The following is a 15,191-nucleotide window of genomic DNA, read 5'->3' on the forward strand; positions in this document are numbered from 1 at the left end:
CCGAAATGTCCATCAACAGATGAATGGATAAAGAAGATGTGGCACATATATACAATGGAATATTACTCAGCCATAAAAAGAAACGAAATTGGGCTTCCCTGGTGGCGCAGTGGTTGAGAGTCCGCCTGCCGATGCAGGGGACACGGGTTCGTGCCCCGGTCTGGGAAGATCCCACATGCCGCAGAGAGGCTAGGCCCGTGAGCCATGGCCGCTGAGCCTGCGCGTCCGGAGCCTGTGCTCCGCAACGGGAGAGGCCACAACAGTGAGAGGCCTGCGTAACGCAAAAAAAAAAAAAAAAAAAAAAAAAAGAAACGAAACAGTTATTTGTAGAGAGGTGGATGGACCTAGAGACTGTCATACAGAGTGAAGTAAGTCAGAAAGAGAAAAACAAATACTGTATGCTAACACATATATATGGAATTTTAAAAAAATGGTCATGAAGAACCTAGGGGCAAGATGGGAATAAAGATGCAGACCTACTAGAGAATGGACTTGAGGATAGGAGGAGGGGGAAGGGTAAGCTGGGATGAAGTGAGAGAGTTGCATGGACATATATACACTACCAAACGTAAAATATATAGCTAGTGGGAAGCAGCCGCATAGCACAGGGAGATCAGCTTAGTGCTTTGTGGCCACCTAGAGGGGTGGGATAGTGAGGGTGGGAGGGGGGGAGATGCAAGAGGGCAGAGATATGGGAACATATGTATATGCATAGCTGATTCACTTTGTTATAAAGCAGAAACTAACACACCATTGTAAAGCAATTATACTCCAATAAAAACGTTTAAAAACATTACAGTAAAAGTTGTGAAAAAAAAAGTTGTGATATTTTTCAATGAAAAAAAAATATCTGGGTATCCTGTGGCTCAGTCAAGTTGACACAAAATTAACCATCACAATACTGTAGTTTCAGGTACTAGCTAAGTATTACAACTCTTAACCATGCTCCCCCACTGTTGATCTCTAGTTCTTACAAGTGACAGTAGGAGCCTAGGAAATAATGTTTGTAGCCTCCTTACCCTGCTTACAGATCGGGATAAAGAAGGGCTGGTATGAGGCTGAGTGACAAGAGATAATGACTGGCTTACTACTGTATCCTCAGCACCTAGCAGAGTTCCTGATGAATGAATGATTCTGAAGATTTGTTGATTCTACTTGCTCTTTCACTGCAACATAAAATCCCCCCGGGCACCTACTGCTTGAGACCAAAGTGTTCACATACCTATTTCCAGAAATAACAGTTTTTCTGTTGTAACAGAAAAGAGTCTCTGAGACTCAATAGCATCTGCTACCTGCTGATGAATGTTTAGGAGTTAAGTCCCTGAAGGTAGGATTGAATCCAGCTCTCTAATGCCTTAGTTATTAAAAGTTTGTTTCTTGAGGCTGAGTAGACGGCCACTGAAAAACGGAAGTCAGTGCAAATCTACGCTTACTGGTGTGGAGCTGATCCTCTGTGCCTCCTGATCTCTTCCCAACCTCAGTTACTTTAAGGAAAAAAGGGTTCCCAATGCTCTAGCCATCTCTGTAGGATGGACTCCACATTACTCCCTGAGCTCCCAGTCAAGCAGACAGACAATACTCTCCTGGTAGTTGGTGTTGTAACCCTTGAAGTGTCTGTATTACACTTCTTTCTCCACATTTTTGTTTAAAAAAAAAGTGTCTAAATTCAACTGATGGAATTTAAGAAAATGTACAATGAAGAGAAAAAAGTTAAAGTAACCTTGGGAGTGAGGGTGACTGGGAGGTGATATGGGGGCATGAAATGGTGAATGACACAGTGCCTCCATTTTTAGGTACTCTTCAGTAAAATGTCTGTTCATGAGTTTTGCCCATAGCTAATTGAATTGTTTGTTGTTTAACCGTTGCGATTAGGTGAGTTCTTTTTATATTCTAGATACAAGTCCTCTGTCAGATATATGGTATAAAAATATTTCCCCCATCTGTAGCTTGTCTTTTAATCCTCCTAATAGAGTCTGTCACAGATCAAAAGTTTTAAATTTTGATGAAGACAAAATTATTAGTTTTTCCTTTAATGAATCATGCTTTTGATGTCAGTTCTCAGAATCTTTGCCTAACTCTAGGTCCTGATGATTTCCTCTTATGTTTTCTTTGAAGTTTTAAGTTATGTCTTATGTTTTAGCCCCATGATCTGTTTTCAGCTGATTTTTGTATAAGGTGTGTGGTTTAGGCTGAGTTGTTTTTCTTTTTGTTTTTTGCCTATCAGAGTAATCTTAGCAACCTGAAAAGAGTTGGAAGAGTGGCATGGACTTATATATACTACCAAATGTAAAATAGATAGCTAGTGGGAAACAGCCGCATAGCACAGGGAGATCAGATAGGTGCTTTGTGACCACCTAGAGGGGTGGGACCTAGGGGGGTGGGATAGGGAGGGTGGGAGGGAGATGCAAGAGGGAGGAGATATGGGGATATATGTTTATGTATAGCTCATTCACTTTGTTATAAAGCAGAAACTAACACACCATTGTAAAGCAATTATACTCCAATAAAGATGTTAAAAAAAAAGAGTTGGAAAATATAACCCATCTATTTTCTGGAAGAAATTGTGTAAAATTGTTGATAATCCTGCCTCTAATGTTTGGTAGAATTCTCCAGTGAAGCCCTCTAGACCTGAAGATCTGGGAACTTTTAAATTATGAATTCAATTTCTTTAATGGCTAAAGGACTATTCAGATTATCTATTTCATCTTGGTTGGATTTTGGTTGCTTGCACTTTTTAAAGAATTGGTCCATTTCTTCTAAGTAGTCAAAGTTATGATTATAAGTGCAAAATTGTTCATTGTCTGCGCTTACAAAGCTTTTAATAAATGCAGGATCTGTAGTAATATCCCCAGTTCATTCCTGTTACTAGTGATTTGTATCTTTTCTCTTTTTATCTTGTCGGTTTTACTAAAGGTTTATGTTTTATTGGAAAATTTTTTGAAGAAACAGCTTTGTTTCATTAACTTTTTTCTATTGTTTTCCTATTTTCAATCTCATTGATTTCTGCTATTATCTTTATTATTTTCTTTTTTCTGATGTCTTGGGTTTATCTTGCTCTTGATCTTTAGTTTCTTGAGGCAGGAACTTCAATTATTGATTTCAGACTATTCCACTTTTCTAATATAAGCATTTAGTGCTATAATTTTCCCCATCAGCATTTCTTTAGCTGTGTCTCACATACTGTGATAGTTGTATTTATTTTCCTTCAATCTATGTATTAAAAAAAATTCCTTTGAGACTTCCTCCTTAACCTGGGCATTATTTAGAAACGCTTTCCTTAGTTTCCGAATATTTGGAGATTTTTCTCTTTAGTTTGGTTTCATTGTGATCAGAGAATATACTCTGTATGATTTCAATTACATAAACAGCATTTTCTGCCACTGCTAGCCATATGGTTATTTCCTATGTATCCTATACTTTTTTTTTTTAATTTAGCGGTCCTTTCTTTCCTGTAGCCCTAGAAGACTCTCTTTGCCAGCAAACTGGCACTTGCTTCCTTCTGGATGCACTTCTGGGTCCATTGTAGGATTGCAGGAAGGCCTCCAAACTCCGTTGCTCTTGAGAAGTTTGAAGGACCCTAGGCCACACAGACTGAATGGACTTCTTCTCTAAGCTGGACTTCCCTTTCCTTGCTGAAGGAGACACTCTGTACCCCCTATCTGGCAATGTCCAGTATTGATTGTTATGGCCATGGACTCAATTCCCTTTATCTGTAAAATTCTGACACTTCATATGTGGTTGGTTGCTGACATTACCGGACTTTTACATCTATAGCATCTAGGGACAGGTAATTTGTATTTGTTAAATAAGGTACTGCTTTACCCCTATTGGCCTGACATTCAACTGTCGTACCTTTGACTGATTAAAAAATGGGCAGAGGAGCTGTGTAGCCATTTTTCCAAAGAAAACATAATATAAATGGCCAATAGGTACATGAAAAGATGCTCAACATCACTAATTATTAGGGAAATGCAAATCAAAACCACAATGAGCTATCACGTCATGCCTGTTAGGATGGCTGTCATTATTATCTTTTAAATAAATTTATTTATCTATTTTTGGCTGCATTAGGTCTTCATTGCTGTACGCGGGCTTTCTTTAGTTGCGTCGAGCAGGGGCTACTCTTCGCTGTGGCGTGCAGGCTGCTCATTGCGGTGCTTCTCTTGTTGCGGAGCACGGGCTCCAGTAGTTGTGGCACGCGGGCTCTAGAGTGCAGGCTCAGTAGTTGTGGCGCAAGGGCTTAGCTGCCCTGCGGCACGTGGGATCTTCCCAGACCAGGGATCGAACCCATGTCCCGTGCATTGGCAGGCGGATTCTTACCACTGCACCACTAGGGAAGCCCCAGGATGGCTATTATTAAAGAGACAAGAAATAACAAGTGTTGGCAAGGATGTGGAGAAAAGGGAGCCCTTGTGCTCTGTCGGTGGGAATGTAAATTGGTGCAGCCCCTATGGAAGAGAGTATGAAGACTCCTCAAAATATTAACAGAACCACCATATGATCCAGCTATCCCACTTCTGGTTATTTACCCAAAGAATATGAAAACACTAATTTGAAAAGATATATGCACCCCTACGTTCATTGTAGCATTTATTTAGTCAAGATATGGAAACAACCTAAGAGCTCAACAGATGAATGGATAAGGAAGATGTGGTATATATCTACATGATAGACTACAACTCAGCTATTGAAAAAGATGAAATCTTGTCATTTGTAATATGCTAAGTGAAATAAGCCAGATGGAAAAAGACAAATATCATATGATTTCACTCATCTGTGAAATATAAAAAATGAAGAAACCCCCAAAACACAAAATAAATGAACAAACCAAACCAAACAAAATCAAACATGTAAATATGGAGAACAGAATAGTGGTTACCAGAGGGGAAGGGGCTGACAAGAGGGTGAAATGGGTAAAGGGGATCAACAATATGGTGATGGATGGAAACTAAATTTTTGGTGGTGAGCATGCTGTAGGGTATACAGAAGTAGAAACATAATGTTGTAATCATGAAACATACAATGTTATAAACCAATGTTACCTTAACCAAAAAAAAACCCAAAACCTGTCATGTTCAATCATATACTTGTGCAGTTTACTGTGTATCAATTTCCCTCAATAAAACTGTTTAAAAAGTCATAACAGATTATACTGCAGATTTTAGGCAAATAACTTGAAAGTCTAGACAAAATGGAGAGTTTTATAAACAAATAATAGATTATCAAAATTGACCCCCATTATAAATAGCCTAAATAGACCATTTTTGTAGAAGAAATAGAAAAAAGTTACCATGGAACTATCCCACAAAAAAGTACCCAGCCCAGATGGTTTCACGTCAGAATTCAACTTTCAAAAACCAGATAATTTCAATGCTTTACAAATTGTTCTAGAACATTAAAAAATAAAAACTTAGCCCTTTTTATGATGCAAGTAAAATCAAAACCTGAACCTGAAAAATACAGAAAATTACAGACCAGTTTTACATAAATATTGAATAAAAATGTACTAAATAAAATATTAGCAAGTAGAACCCATAAACACATTAAGAAAACACCATGCCTAAGTGAAATTTATTCCAGGAATGCAAGATTGGCTCAATGTCAGGAAAGCCTGTCATGTAATACAAGAAAATAACAAAATTAAGGGAAAAAAATAATGTCGTTTCTATGGATGCTGAAAAACCCTTTTATAGAACAGAATCCATCTTTTAAAATAGTGACCGTAATGCCTATTCAGAAAATTTAGGCATATACAGCAGATATAAACTCCTAATTGTGAAATAATCATTGCAAAGTTTTGAAATCTGTGGTTCCTATAGTGACCTACTATAAAATCCATAAGCCTCATTTTCATAGAGATTGGGCTACACTGCCAATTTGCTGAATTGGAGCTTCTAAAGGATTCTTCTAAAGAATTCTTTCCTCTTTTAGCCTGTAGGTTTTAGAACTGAAAAGAATAATAAACAAATTACTTAAAGTATTAGCCTTCAGGATATTACGTGTTATCTATAAGGGAAAATACCTCTATTATTATCTGTCAATAAGCTATATGTGAAATATCTTTTTTAAAATAAATTTATTTATTATTTATTTATCTTGGCTGCGTTGGGTCTTTTGTTGCTGTGCACGGGCTTTCTCTAGTTGTGGTGAGCGGAGGCTACTCTTCGTTGCAGTGCACGGGCTTCTCATTGCGATGGCTTCTCTTGTTGCGGAGCACGGGCTCTAGGCACACGGGCTTCAGTAGTTGTGGCACACGGGCTCTAGAGCACAGGCTCAGTAGTTGTGGTGCCCGGGCTTAGCTGCTCCGCAGTATGTGGGATCATCCCGGACCAGGGCTCGAACCCATGTCCCCTGCATTGGCAGGCGGATTCTTAACCACTGCGCCATCAGGGAAGCCCTCTTTTTCTATCTTTAAAAAAACAAAAACAAAAACAAAAAAACCAAATCTGGGAAATATATACTCTGTGAATGACACCTATATGGCCTTCTGTTGTGAGAACACAGAGGCAGTGCCAAATTTAGGAAAGCAGCCAACGTCCAACAATTCAGTGATGTGGTTCCTTTCATTATGTTTACTGAAACTTTAATAATGTCATTTTTGTGCCCTGATGTACTCATACAAGCCTATTTAGCCCATAAAAATAATATATATATGTGTATATATATATAGTTACAATAAACAGTAAACAATATTGTTTACACTTGAATGAATTTAAGATATGAGATTAGAGTGGGCATGGGAAAATAACATGTCCCCAGTAAAGAGATAATCATCTCAGAGATAGTGTCACAAGTCCAGGGATGCAGGTAAACAACTTAATTTCAAAAGTCCTGGTTGCTTATGTTTACAGACTCCTTTGAGAAGCAAAAAGAACTTCTGACTTTTCCATTTCTTGACTTGAGACATTCATTGAATGTTTTTAGTGGCTACAATGGGAAATTTAAGATATCCATTCCCCATACATCTTGCCCATTTACATTAATTATATTAATTTTCCAATATCATGGAGACTATTGTTGAGGCTTGATGTCTGTCCATACAACTTCCCACAATATTCTCATTTAAAAGAGCCTCCCTAATATGGACTCACTGCTGTTTACTAAGGCCCAACCTCTATCTGAAGACTTTTCCATACTCATCACACTGTCAGTTTTTCTTTAGTGTGATTTCTCCAATGCTGAATAATGCTGGTGATCCCGTGGAAAACATTTCCACGTTCATCACGTTTGTAAGATCTATCTCCTATGTGGATTCTCTAGTGCAGTCAGTCCTGACTTCTGGGTGAAGGCCTTCCTTCCTACTCCCTTCACATACGGTTCTATAAGGTTTCCACGCTGAATAAAGGCATCCTTAGAGTCATCACATTTTATGCAGTCTCTTGCTCGTGTGGATTTTCTGATATCAAATAAGGCTGCTTTGGCTGATGTCAAATACAACCTTCCCACATTCCTTATACTGATAGCATTTTCCCCTGTGATGGATTTCCTAGTGGGAAAGGAGGGACCCACTGTAAACAAAAGCTTTTCCAAAAGTGTTGCTCTCAGAGACATTCTCTTTGGTATGTACTTCCTAATGCTGAATAATGACTCATCCGTAACTAAAGCTTTTACTAACTTACTGCATTGATGCTGTAATTCTACAGATTCCCCCCACATGATTTAGCATCTTCAGAAATTTTTTTGTGTTGGAGACAAGTCCTTATTTTCATTCTCAGTAACACCATCTAAAAAAAATGCACAGACAATGCAAATGTCAGTTGTCTCTTCCGCTGAGATCATGAGACTTATGATGAGAAAGAGCGATAAAAATAAAACCCAGTTTTATCTAAAGTGCATGCCTTTTCAGTATCCCTAAACTACCAATTCAATTTTGAAAAGCACGCAAGAAGGCATGTGAAGTTCCAGTTTGAGAAGAGACAGCTGGCCCGTCAGAAAGAGACTGGAAGAGCATACAGAATTCTCTCACAAAATGTGACAAAGAATCAGAAAGGTATAATCAAAAAAGTTAAGAAGAGATCAGTTTGAATCTGGAGGTGAAAAAAAGGGAATATCATGAAACCAAGAGAAATTTTAATTTGCTAAAGGGTAGTTAAAAGTACCATTTACACCAAATGAATGTACCTAGGCCACTAGTATAGACAAAATGCTCCATAAATGTTTGTTAAATGGATCAACAAACAATGGCACATAATAAAAGTTAACTTGAAACAACAGGCAGATCAGTTTCAAAATGCATACTATTTTGATGTGGGGAAATCAGTAAACTGGAAAAATAACAGTAGGGAAAATAATTTTTTCAGTTAATATGCAGGATTAAAAGATAAGAAAAACATTTTGAAGCTAAAGGAGTTGAATAAGTCAAAACAATAACAAAACAAAACACAGACACCTCCCAAATATTACCCAGAGTTTCTACCTAAAGAATTGGGCAAAGAGACTAGTAGGGGCAAGGTTTCCAGGGAAAGGACACTAACAAGAGTTCTAAAAACCTTCTTTTCAAGGATGTCTTCTTTCTCTGCAGACATTCTTTCTCATCTGCTTTCCATTTCATAAGGCAATAACGTGAGAGTTAAACTAAGATAGGGTCTTAATAGACTGGACCTGACACCTCTTGATTCCAGGGTGCTATCTTGCCATAAGCATACCTTGTTCTATCTGGGCCCTAAAAGCAATGGGATGAAGATGGTCTTGGAAAATTGAATTTGAAGCTGTCCTTCAGTAAAAACACCCAAATAACAAAAAAACCCCAATATAGGCAGAGAAGGTTTCAGAGGTGTACACGAATACCTGGCGGAATTAAAGCCCATGAGGGAGATACTGGGTTATGGCTCCAGAGACATCTGGTGGATCCTAAAGTTGTTTTGCTGCTTTCTGTTCTATTCCTGAAGCCTTTCACTAGTCAAGCCATAAATGATCCTCCCAACCCTTCCCACCTGATGGCTTGTCCTTCAAGCTGTCTCTTCAACCTCTCTAGCATAACTGATGCCTCTTCTCTACGTTCTGAATGATATTATCCTCCTTAGGTCTGCAGCTCTACAGGCAGAGGTCAGGACCTGCTTCAGCGCCTGCTCCTTGGTCTGTATTTCTGGTCTCAGCATCTGTGGGGAGAGCTCCCCGAGTCTTCTGACAGCCCTGTGAGGTCCAAATATCTCTTTCCTGGTAGCAACAACTTAAAGTTGGAAGAAAGATTTTGTTTTGCCAGTCTGATTCTTGGTCCCAGGCACAGCCCTCTCCCTCTACCATCAGTCACTATTAGAGATCTTTCCTGCAAGAAGACTGCCATTCTGGAATAAGCGAGCTCAGGAGAAGATTCACTCCAGCTTGGGGTTCACACTGATTTTTCAGAAGTATATCCTTGTAGCTAGTCTTCTTCCTGAGGCATAGAACAACACTGTTAACAGAAACTCTGAATTTTATTTAGCTCTTACCCAAGAACTCACTTACCTGACAACGCACTGAAATAAAAAAGGAAATCTGTCAGAAAGCTAAAAAAATTAGAAGACAGAGTGGGAGTGACTGCAAATTGTTAGTAAACACTATCTGCTATAATCTCTTACTTCCTAGTTTAAGTTAATAAAGCTTGAGAGAAAGACCATGACCCTCCTCCCTTTGGTTCTCCCCTTCTAAGAATCCCAAATGGTAAAGAACATTAGAGATCAGAAAATAATGGCTAATATTTATTGAAAATTGACTGTGAATTTACTCATCTAAGCAGATTTTATCATTCCACTGACAGATCAATGATACTGAAGCACAGAGGGATTAAGTAATTTGCTAAAAGTCAAACAAGTGGATTCTATGTCGTTCCTTGTGTTCCGACTTATTCTAGGGAGTCATGAGTGGGATCATCTCAAAGGAACCCAACTTTCCTTTTACCAAATTGGGATTCCAGACCTTCCTCTTTTTCTCAACAGCCCCAATAACCTAAGACAACTCAGGACTTGGAAGCCATCTTTAACTTTCGCCTGCAACTCAATTCGTCCGACTGAACTTCACCGGAGTCCCTAAAGGGCCGAATCACACACTGAGTCGAAGCCGGAGTCCACGAACCCTCTAGCACCACCACTTACGACCCAAAAGCCAAAAGAACTCGCAGTTCTAGGCCTGCGGCTGTCAACAATACCTCACCCTCAGGTCTCCTCTAGGAATCTGGAGGTTCTCTCCTCTCTGTGGTTGCCTGGCAGCATCCCCGCCCCTGCTGAGTAGCGCAGGCTCGGGCAGCTAGGTCAGGTAACTCCAAGGGCCTGCGCTCTGAGGCTGGGGCACGGCAGACTCCGCCCAGGGTCCGCATCCCCCCCGCCCCCCCCCCCCCCCCCACCGTGCGCAGAACTTCAGAAGAGCAACTCAAGACAAAAAGGGAAACTCCTTAGCTGCTAATTATCTTTAACAGGGGTGGATACAAAAGATAGGAAAATCTTTCCTTGCCAGTTTAGGCGATGTTTATCTCCTGCCAGCCACTGTTCATTAGTTCCCAAGGTAAGAAAGTAAAAGTAGACCTGAGCGGGAGCTTTAATCCCAGCGGCAACAACGCAGCAGTCCTGGGAAAAATGCAGCGTAGTTACAGGTAATTTCTGGCCTGGGGCTGGAGCATCTAGAGGCAACGGCATTTGAGAAAGCTCATTGAGAGAGCCCACGGCAATAGAACAATAGCAAACGGCTATAATGCACTTAGGTGCTAACCACTGTTCTAAGCACTTTATATAACCCCCCCATTTATCCTTATAACAATTACCCTCCCTAGGTCTGCAGCTCCCCAGGCAGAAGTAGGTACTATTATCGATATTTTACATTATGAGGAAATGAGATTAAGTCGCTTGCTCAAAGTCATTGAGCTAGAGTTTGGCTACAGCAAGCTGAAGAGTTCTTAAATTTCCTCCTCCTTTATCAGGGATGAAATAGTGATATACCTACTCTTAAATATTTCACTTAAGTAGGCTGAGCTGAGACGCTAGATCAAAAAGTAAGATACGCATATCAAGCTTAGACAGGAATAATGACGATCTGCATAAATCAGAGGTGACAAATGGCCTCCTCTTAGGAATCCTCGGGACACCCAGGACCAGGCCATTTGGGCTTAAGAAGATGATTGGTAAAGCAAACATATATTCCCCAAAGATCACCTTGAACTGTGATGGGTGAAAACTCTGGGCGCCTTGACTGATGGGTTTTCAGACCTGGAAAAGGTCTTTCATAAGTGTGGGGAAAGAATCAACTGTTTACAAGAAATCAAGGGATAAACGCTGGCTCTCAATAATGATCTCACAATGTGGGCTAGGGAGCTAAGCAACTGAGAAGTTTCAGACACTTATCGTGGTTGGCTTTGTCAAAATCAAATTATATGTATATAAAAGTATATGTATAAAGTAAAAATTAAAAACATATTTTATATAAAATATATCCATACCTACTTTTTATATACAAATATGGTATAAAAATACTATGTATAAGAAATAAGGTGCAAGAACTCCTTACCAGTTATACCCAGAAACGTCGGAAGGAGAGAGGACCCAAAGAAATTCTAATAAAATGATGAACTGCTGGAGGGGCTTTAAAATGTAAAATTTTCAGTGTGAAAGGTTCAAAGTTGAGAAAGTTCAATTAAAGTTATCAAAATGATTATCCCTATATTAAACAAACACTTGTTGCTCAAATAAATTCTGTGCTTGTGGAGTCAGGAGGGGCATCTGAAAGAACTATTTTATATAATATATACTTATCTATGGTACTAGCTACAAATATAAAAACTTTCAAAAACCCTCATCAAAGGTATATCCATAGTGAGTTACTGGATAGATCCACAATGGGGACATCTCTCTAATCTTTATATTAGTCAGATATCCCTTATTCTGTCAGAATAATGCAGAGAATAATGGTTCTAAGCTAGGAATGTGATCCTTTCCTATAAAGAGCTCATCTTTAAAGCGAAATGTCTCCCGCAGACACCCTCATTGTGCAGGCAACAAGAATTAGGGCTGATATTTATGCTGGCCCAAACTTCATCCAAGATTTAGTATGCAAGAGGATGGGGATATTATTACCTTTGGTGTTTGGACCCAGGACTCTGTAGAGTTTCTTAAGTATTTTCCAGAATACTGATAGGAATTGAAATTTTTCTACAGGTAATAACTCAAAGCACTGAATACCACTGCAACATGCAGTTCGTTCATCTGAAATAAACAGAGGAAGAGTGGGCTCTGAAACTGCTTAGTTCGTATCTTGGTCCCACCACATACTAACTTTGTGACCTCAAGCAGCTTTATTGATTTGTTTCCCCAGCTAAAAATGAAACAATGTGAGTAAAGCATTTACTAATGTCTGGCCCTTAGTAAGCAGTTAACAATTACATAATACTGTTAATAAATCCTTTCCTCTACTCCTAAAGATTGCCAATAATAAGACTTTGACTGTTAACAATTTTATAATCACTGGATATTAACAAAAGAGGCTACTTCTGTTCTGAGTATAGGAGTGCAGAGCTTTTCTAAGTGCTTCTATCTGATTGCTCCATCCTCACCATGCCCCATGGTGAGGATTCCTCCATCCTCACCATGCCCATGAGATTTCTCAATCCCAGAGCCCTGCTCAGCACCCTTGTTTTTTTGTTTGCTTTTGTTTTTTTTCAAAAGGGGCCCATCTTCCTTCCCTTCACAGTCCCTTTCTATTACACTCTCTGGAATCCTTTTGTGATTGTCAGGTTACTTTTTCATCCAAAGCCCATGTTTAAGCTCATTTTACTTTTCACTGCTTTAGAAATTTGATTCTCCCCCAACCTCTCCAGGTGCTTTTTGCCTTAAATGCTCAATATTTTGTTTACCTTCAATCAATCAGAAAACAGAGGCTAGTCAATCTTATTCTCATCCTTAATGTTATTTCTAAGCTGCTGCTTCATGATTCATTTGAGTTTTATACCAGTTGTTCTACCTGGCTATTGTATTACTGGCTGCCATTACTTCTCTTGTGGACTTGCTTCACTTTCATACTCTTTTCTTTCCATCCTGCCTCCTGTTATTGATGACTTAAAAATCCACATAGATGAACTGCTTCAAGGGACCCTGATTTCCTAGGTACTGTCATTGTCACACCACATCTTTTATAAAGATGTACTCCTGACTTCATCTCAAGGCATTTTCTGTTCACCGCACTCCCCAATTCCATATCTAACACGTCATGTCCTCCACTTGCCCCTCAGGACCTTCAACTTCGCTGCGTGGCCAATTTAGTTCCAGATAGTAACCTTATATCTTCTCCTTTTCTAGGACTAGTTTGACCCCCTTTGATGCCCACCTGGAAACCCCATGCCACTCTGCCCTTTTTTTTGGTTCTACAACTGTATTTAAGCACAAGAAACCACCAGAACAAAACCCCATTTATTTTTAAATAAGTTATGAACTGTATTCTTCTACGTAATAGGCATATTCTATTGTTCTGGGTCTTTGTTTATGGTTCCTTTATAATATTACTTAAGAGAGTTATAGGCAAATGAAGGAACCTGTGTGCACTGAGAGAACATGTTAAGCAGAGGCTGAATTGGAGAGACTGCAAGTAACAGCATGGAGAGTAGACAGCAAGTTTAAAATAAGGATTACATTCCATCGAGCAGTCAGATTAAAGAGAGAGGCTCTGACATTATGAGGAGCAATTTCAGTTTGGAAAACATGCTTGTGAAATCAGATTAGATGACAAGTATGGACAGCATCAGTTTGGTAAAGAGATGTTCTCATGAAGGCTCTTGTTACTAAGTCAAGTCCCCTCCAAAGAGACGAATTTACATGAGAGAAATTTGAGACAGGGAAACCTTGGGTAGAGAATAGGCCTCATATACTTACAGCTACAGAGCTCTCAGGGCTCAGTTCTAGGATCCTTGTTCATTTCCCAGACATAAAAAAAATTAGGTTTCCAATCCTAGCTGCCTCAATGCCTGGTGCACAACTCCAGTGTTGGTCTTATGAAAAAGCCTAAGCAGTCCTCAACTTGTGAATGAGTTGTTTTTTAAATGTTCATTTGCTTTCCTATGTTGTGAACTCAGAAAGTTTTCCCACAGTCAACGTAAATCTAATCCCAAAAGCCAATGTGACACATAATATGCCTAAGTTATAGCACTAACACCATTATCATTTTCATGGGAAAATGTGCTCACAATTACAATTTAGAAAGCTAGGAACATATATATTTCTATAGGACTAGGGACTCTACTAGTTCCAAGCCAGTGATATTCCTATGTCCTATATAAGGATTACGGACAGAGGGGCAAGAGACTAGGGCACTAGGGAAATGGGGGTAGAGTATATTATAGGAGTAGAGAGACGGGATAAAGACAGGGCTCAGCAGAAAGGTAGTTAGGAATAGTTAAAGAATGGTGATTACCCTTCTTTTTCCTCTCCTTCCTCTTTAGTCACTATCCTACCACTTCAAACCCACTGACCAGCTAGAGGTGAAGGGAGATGAGGGGACTGAAGTTGTGTGGGGTGAGGTGGGAAGGCAGTCCTAGAAATTGTGGAGTTTGCTGCAGCAACGCAGAAAGGGAAATAAAAGGATATCTCAGTAGAGATCAAATATGACTTCTGTAAATAAAAAGATAAACACACCAGGAGCTGTGTGTACTTCTTTGTGGTTTGCCTGCTATCCACTACAATGATCATCACAGGTTCTCATCAAAAACAGAATTGTTTACTCAGTAATATATGGGTAATGTCAACCAGTTTTTGGTTGATTTGTTGTTTTCTGAAGCCCCAAGGCAAAGAATCACTAATCTTTGGCTCTTTTATGTGCTCAAGAAGGTATACAAACCAAAAAATTATAAGCCAGTTCTCTCAAGAAATTATTAGGGGATTCAGAACACAATGGTCACTACAGAGGTGGGAAAAAAGGGAAGCGTAAAACAGGGAAGAACACCAGCACCCCGCCCCTAAAACACACATACACACAAGCCTTGCACTCAGAAGAACCTTGGGAGCCTTGGAATATAGGTCAGTCTTTTTTGAAACATTTAAATTTGAAGGGACAGAAAGGCCATCTTGAAGACCTAGTTTTTAGGCATGATGGTGGTCTAATTCCCTGTTCATTGTAAAGACCTGGTGGCTCATGTCCCCTAAAGGGCTTTCCTCATGCTAAAAATCTGCAGCGGCCTGTGTTCACGCTTCCTCACTTCACTGGCAAACACGAAGGTAGCAGTGATTCAGCGCAACGTTTCT

At 39.5% G+C, this 15,191-nt stretch overlaps 1 protein-coding gene across 1 annotated transcript in view; it reads right to left on the reverse strand.

Moving 5' to 3' along the window:
* The window catches only part of LOC132432697 (zinc finger and SCAN domain-containing protein 12), a 49,250-nt gene that overhangs the window by 24,805 nt on the left and 9,254 nt on the right, over positions 1-15,191 (reverse strand). The window lies entirely within an intron of this gene.

This window comes from Delphinus delphis, chromosome 10 (assembly GCF_949987515.2).
Source record: "Delphinus delphis chromosome 10, mDelDel1.2, whole genome shotgun sequence".
Classification (NCBI taxonomy): domain Eukaryota; kingdom Metazoa; phylum Chordata; class Mammalia; order Artiodactyla; family Delphinidae; genus Delphinus; species Delphinus delphis.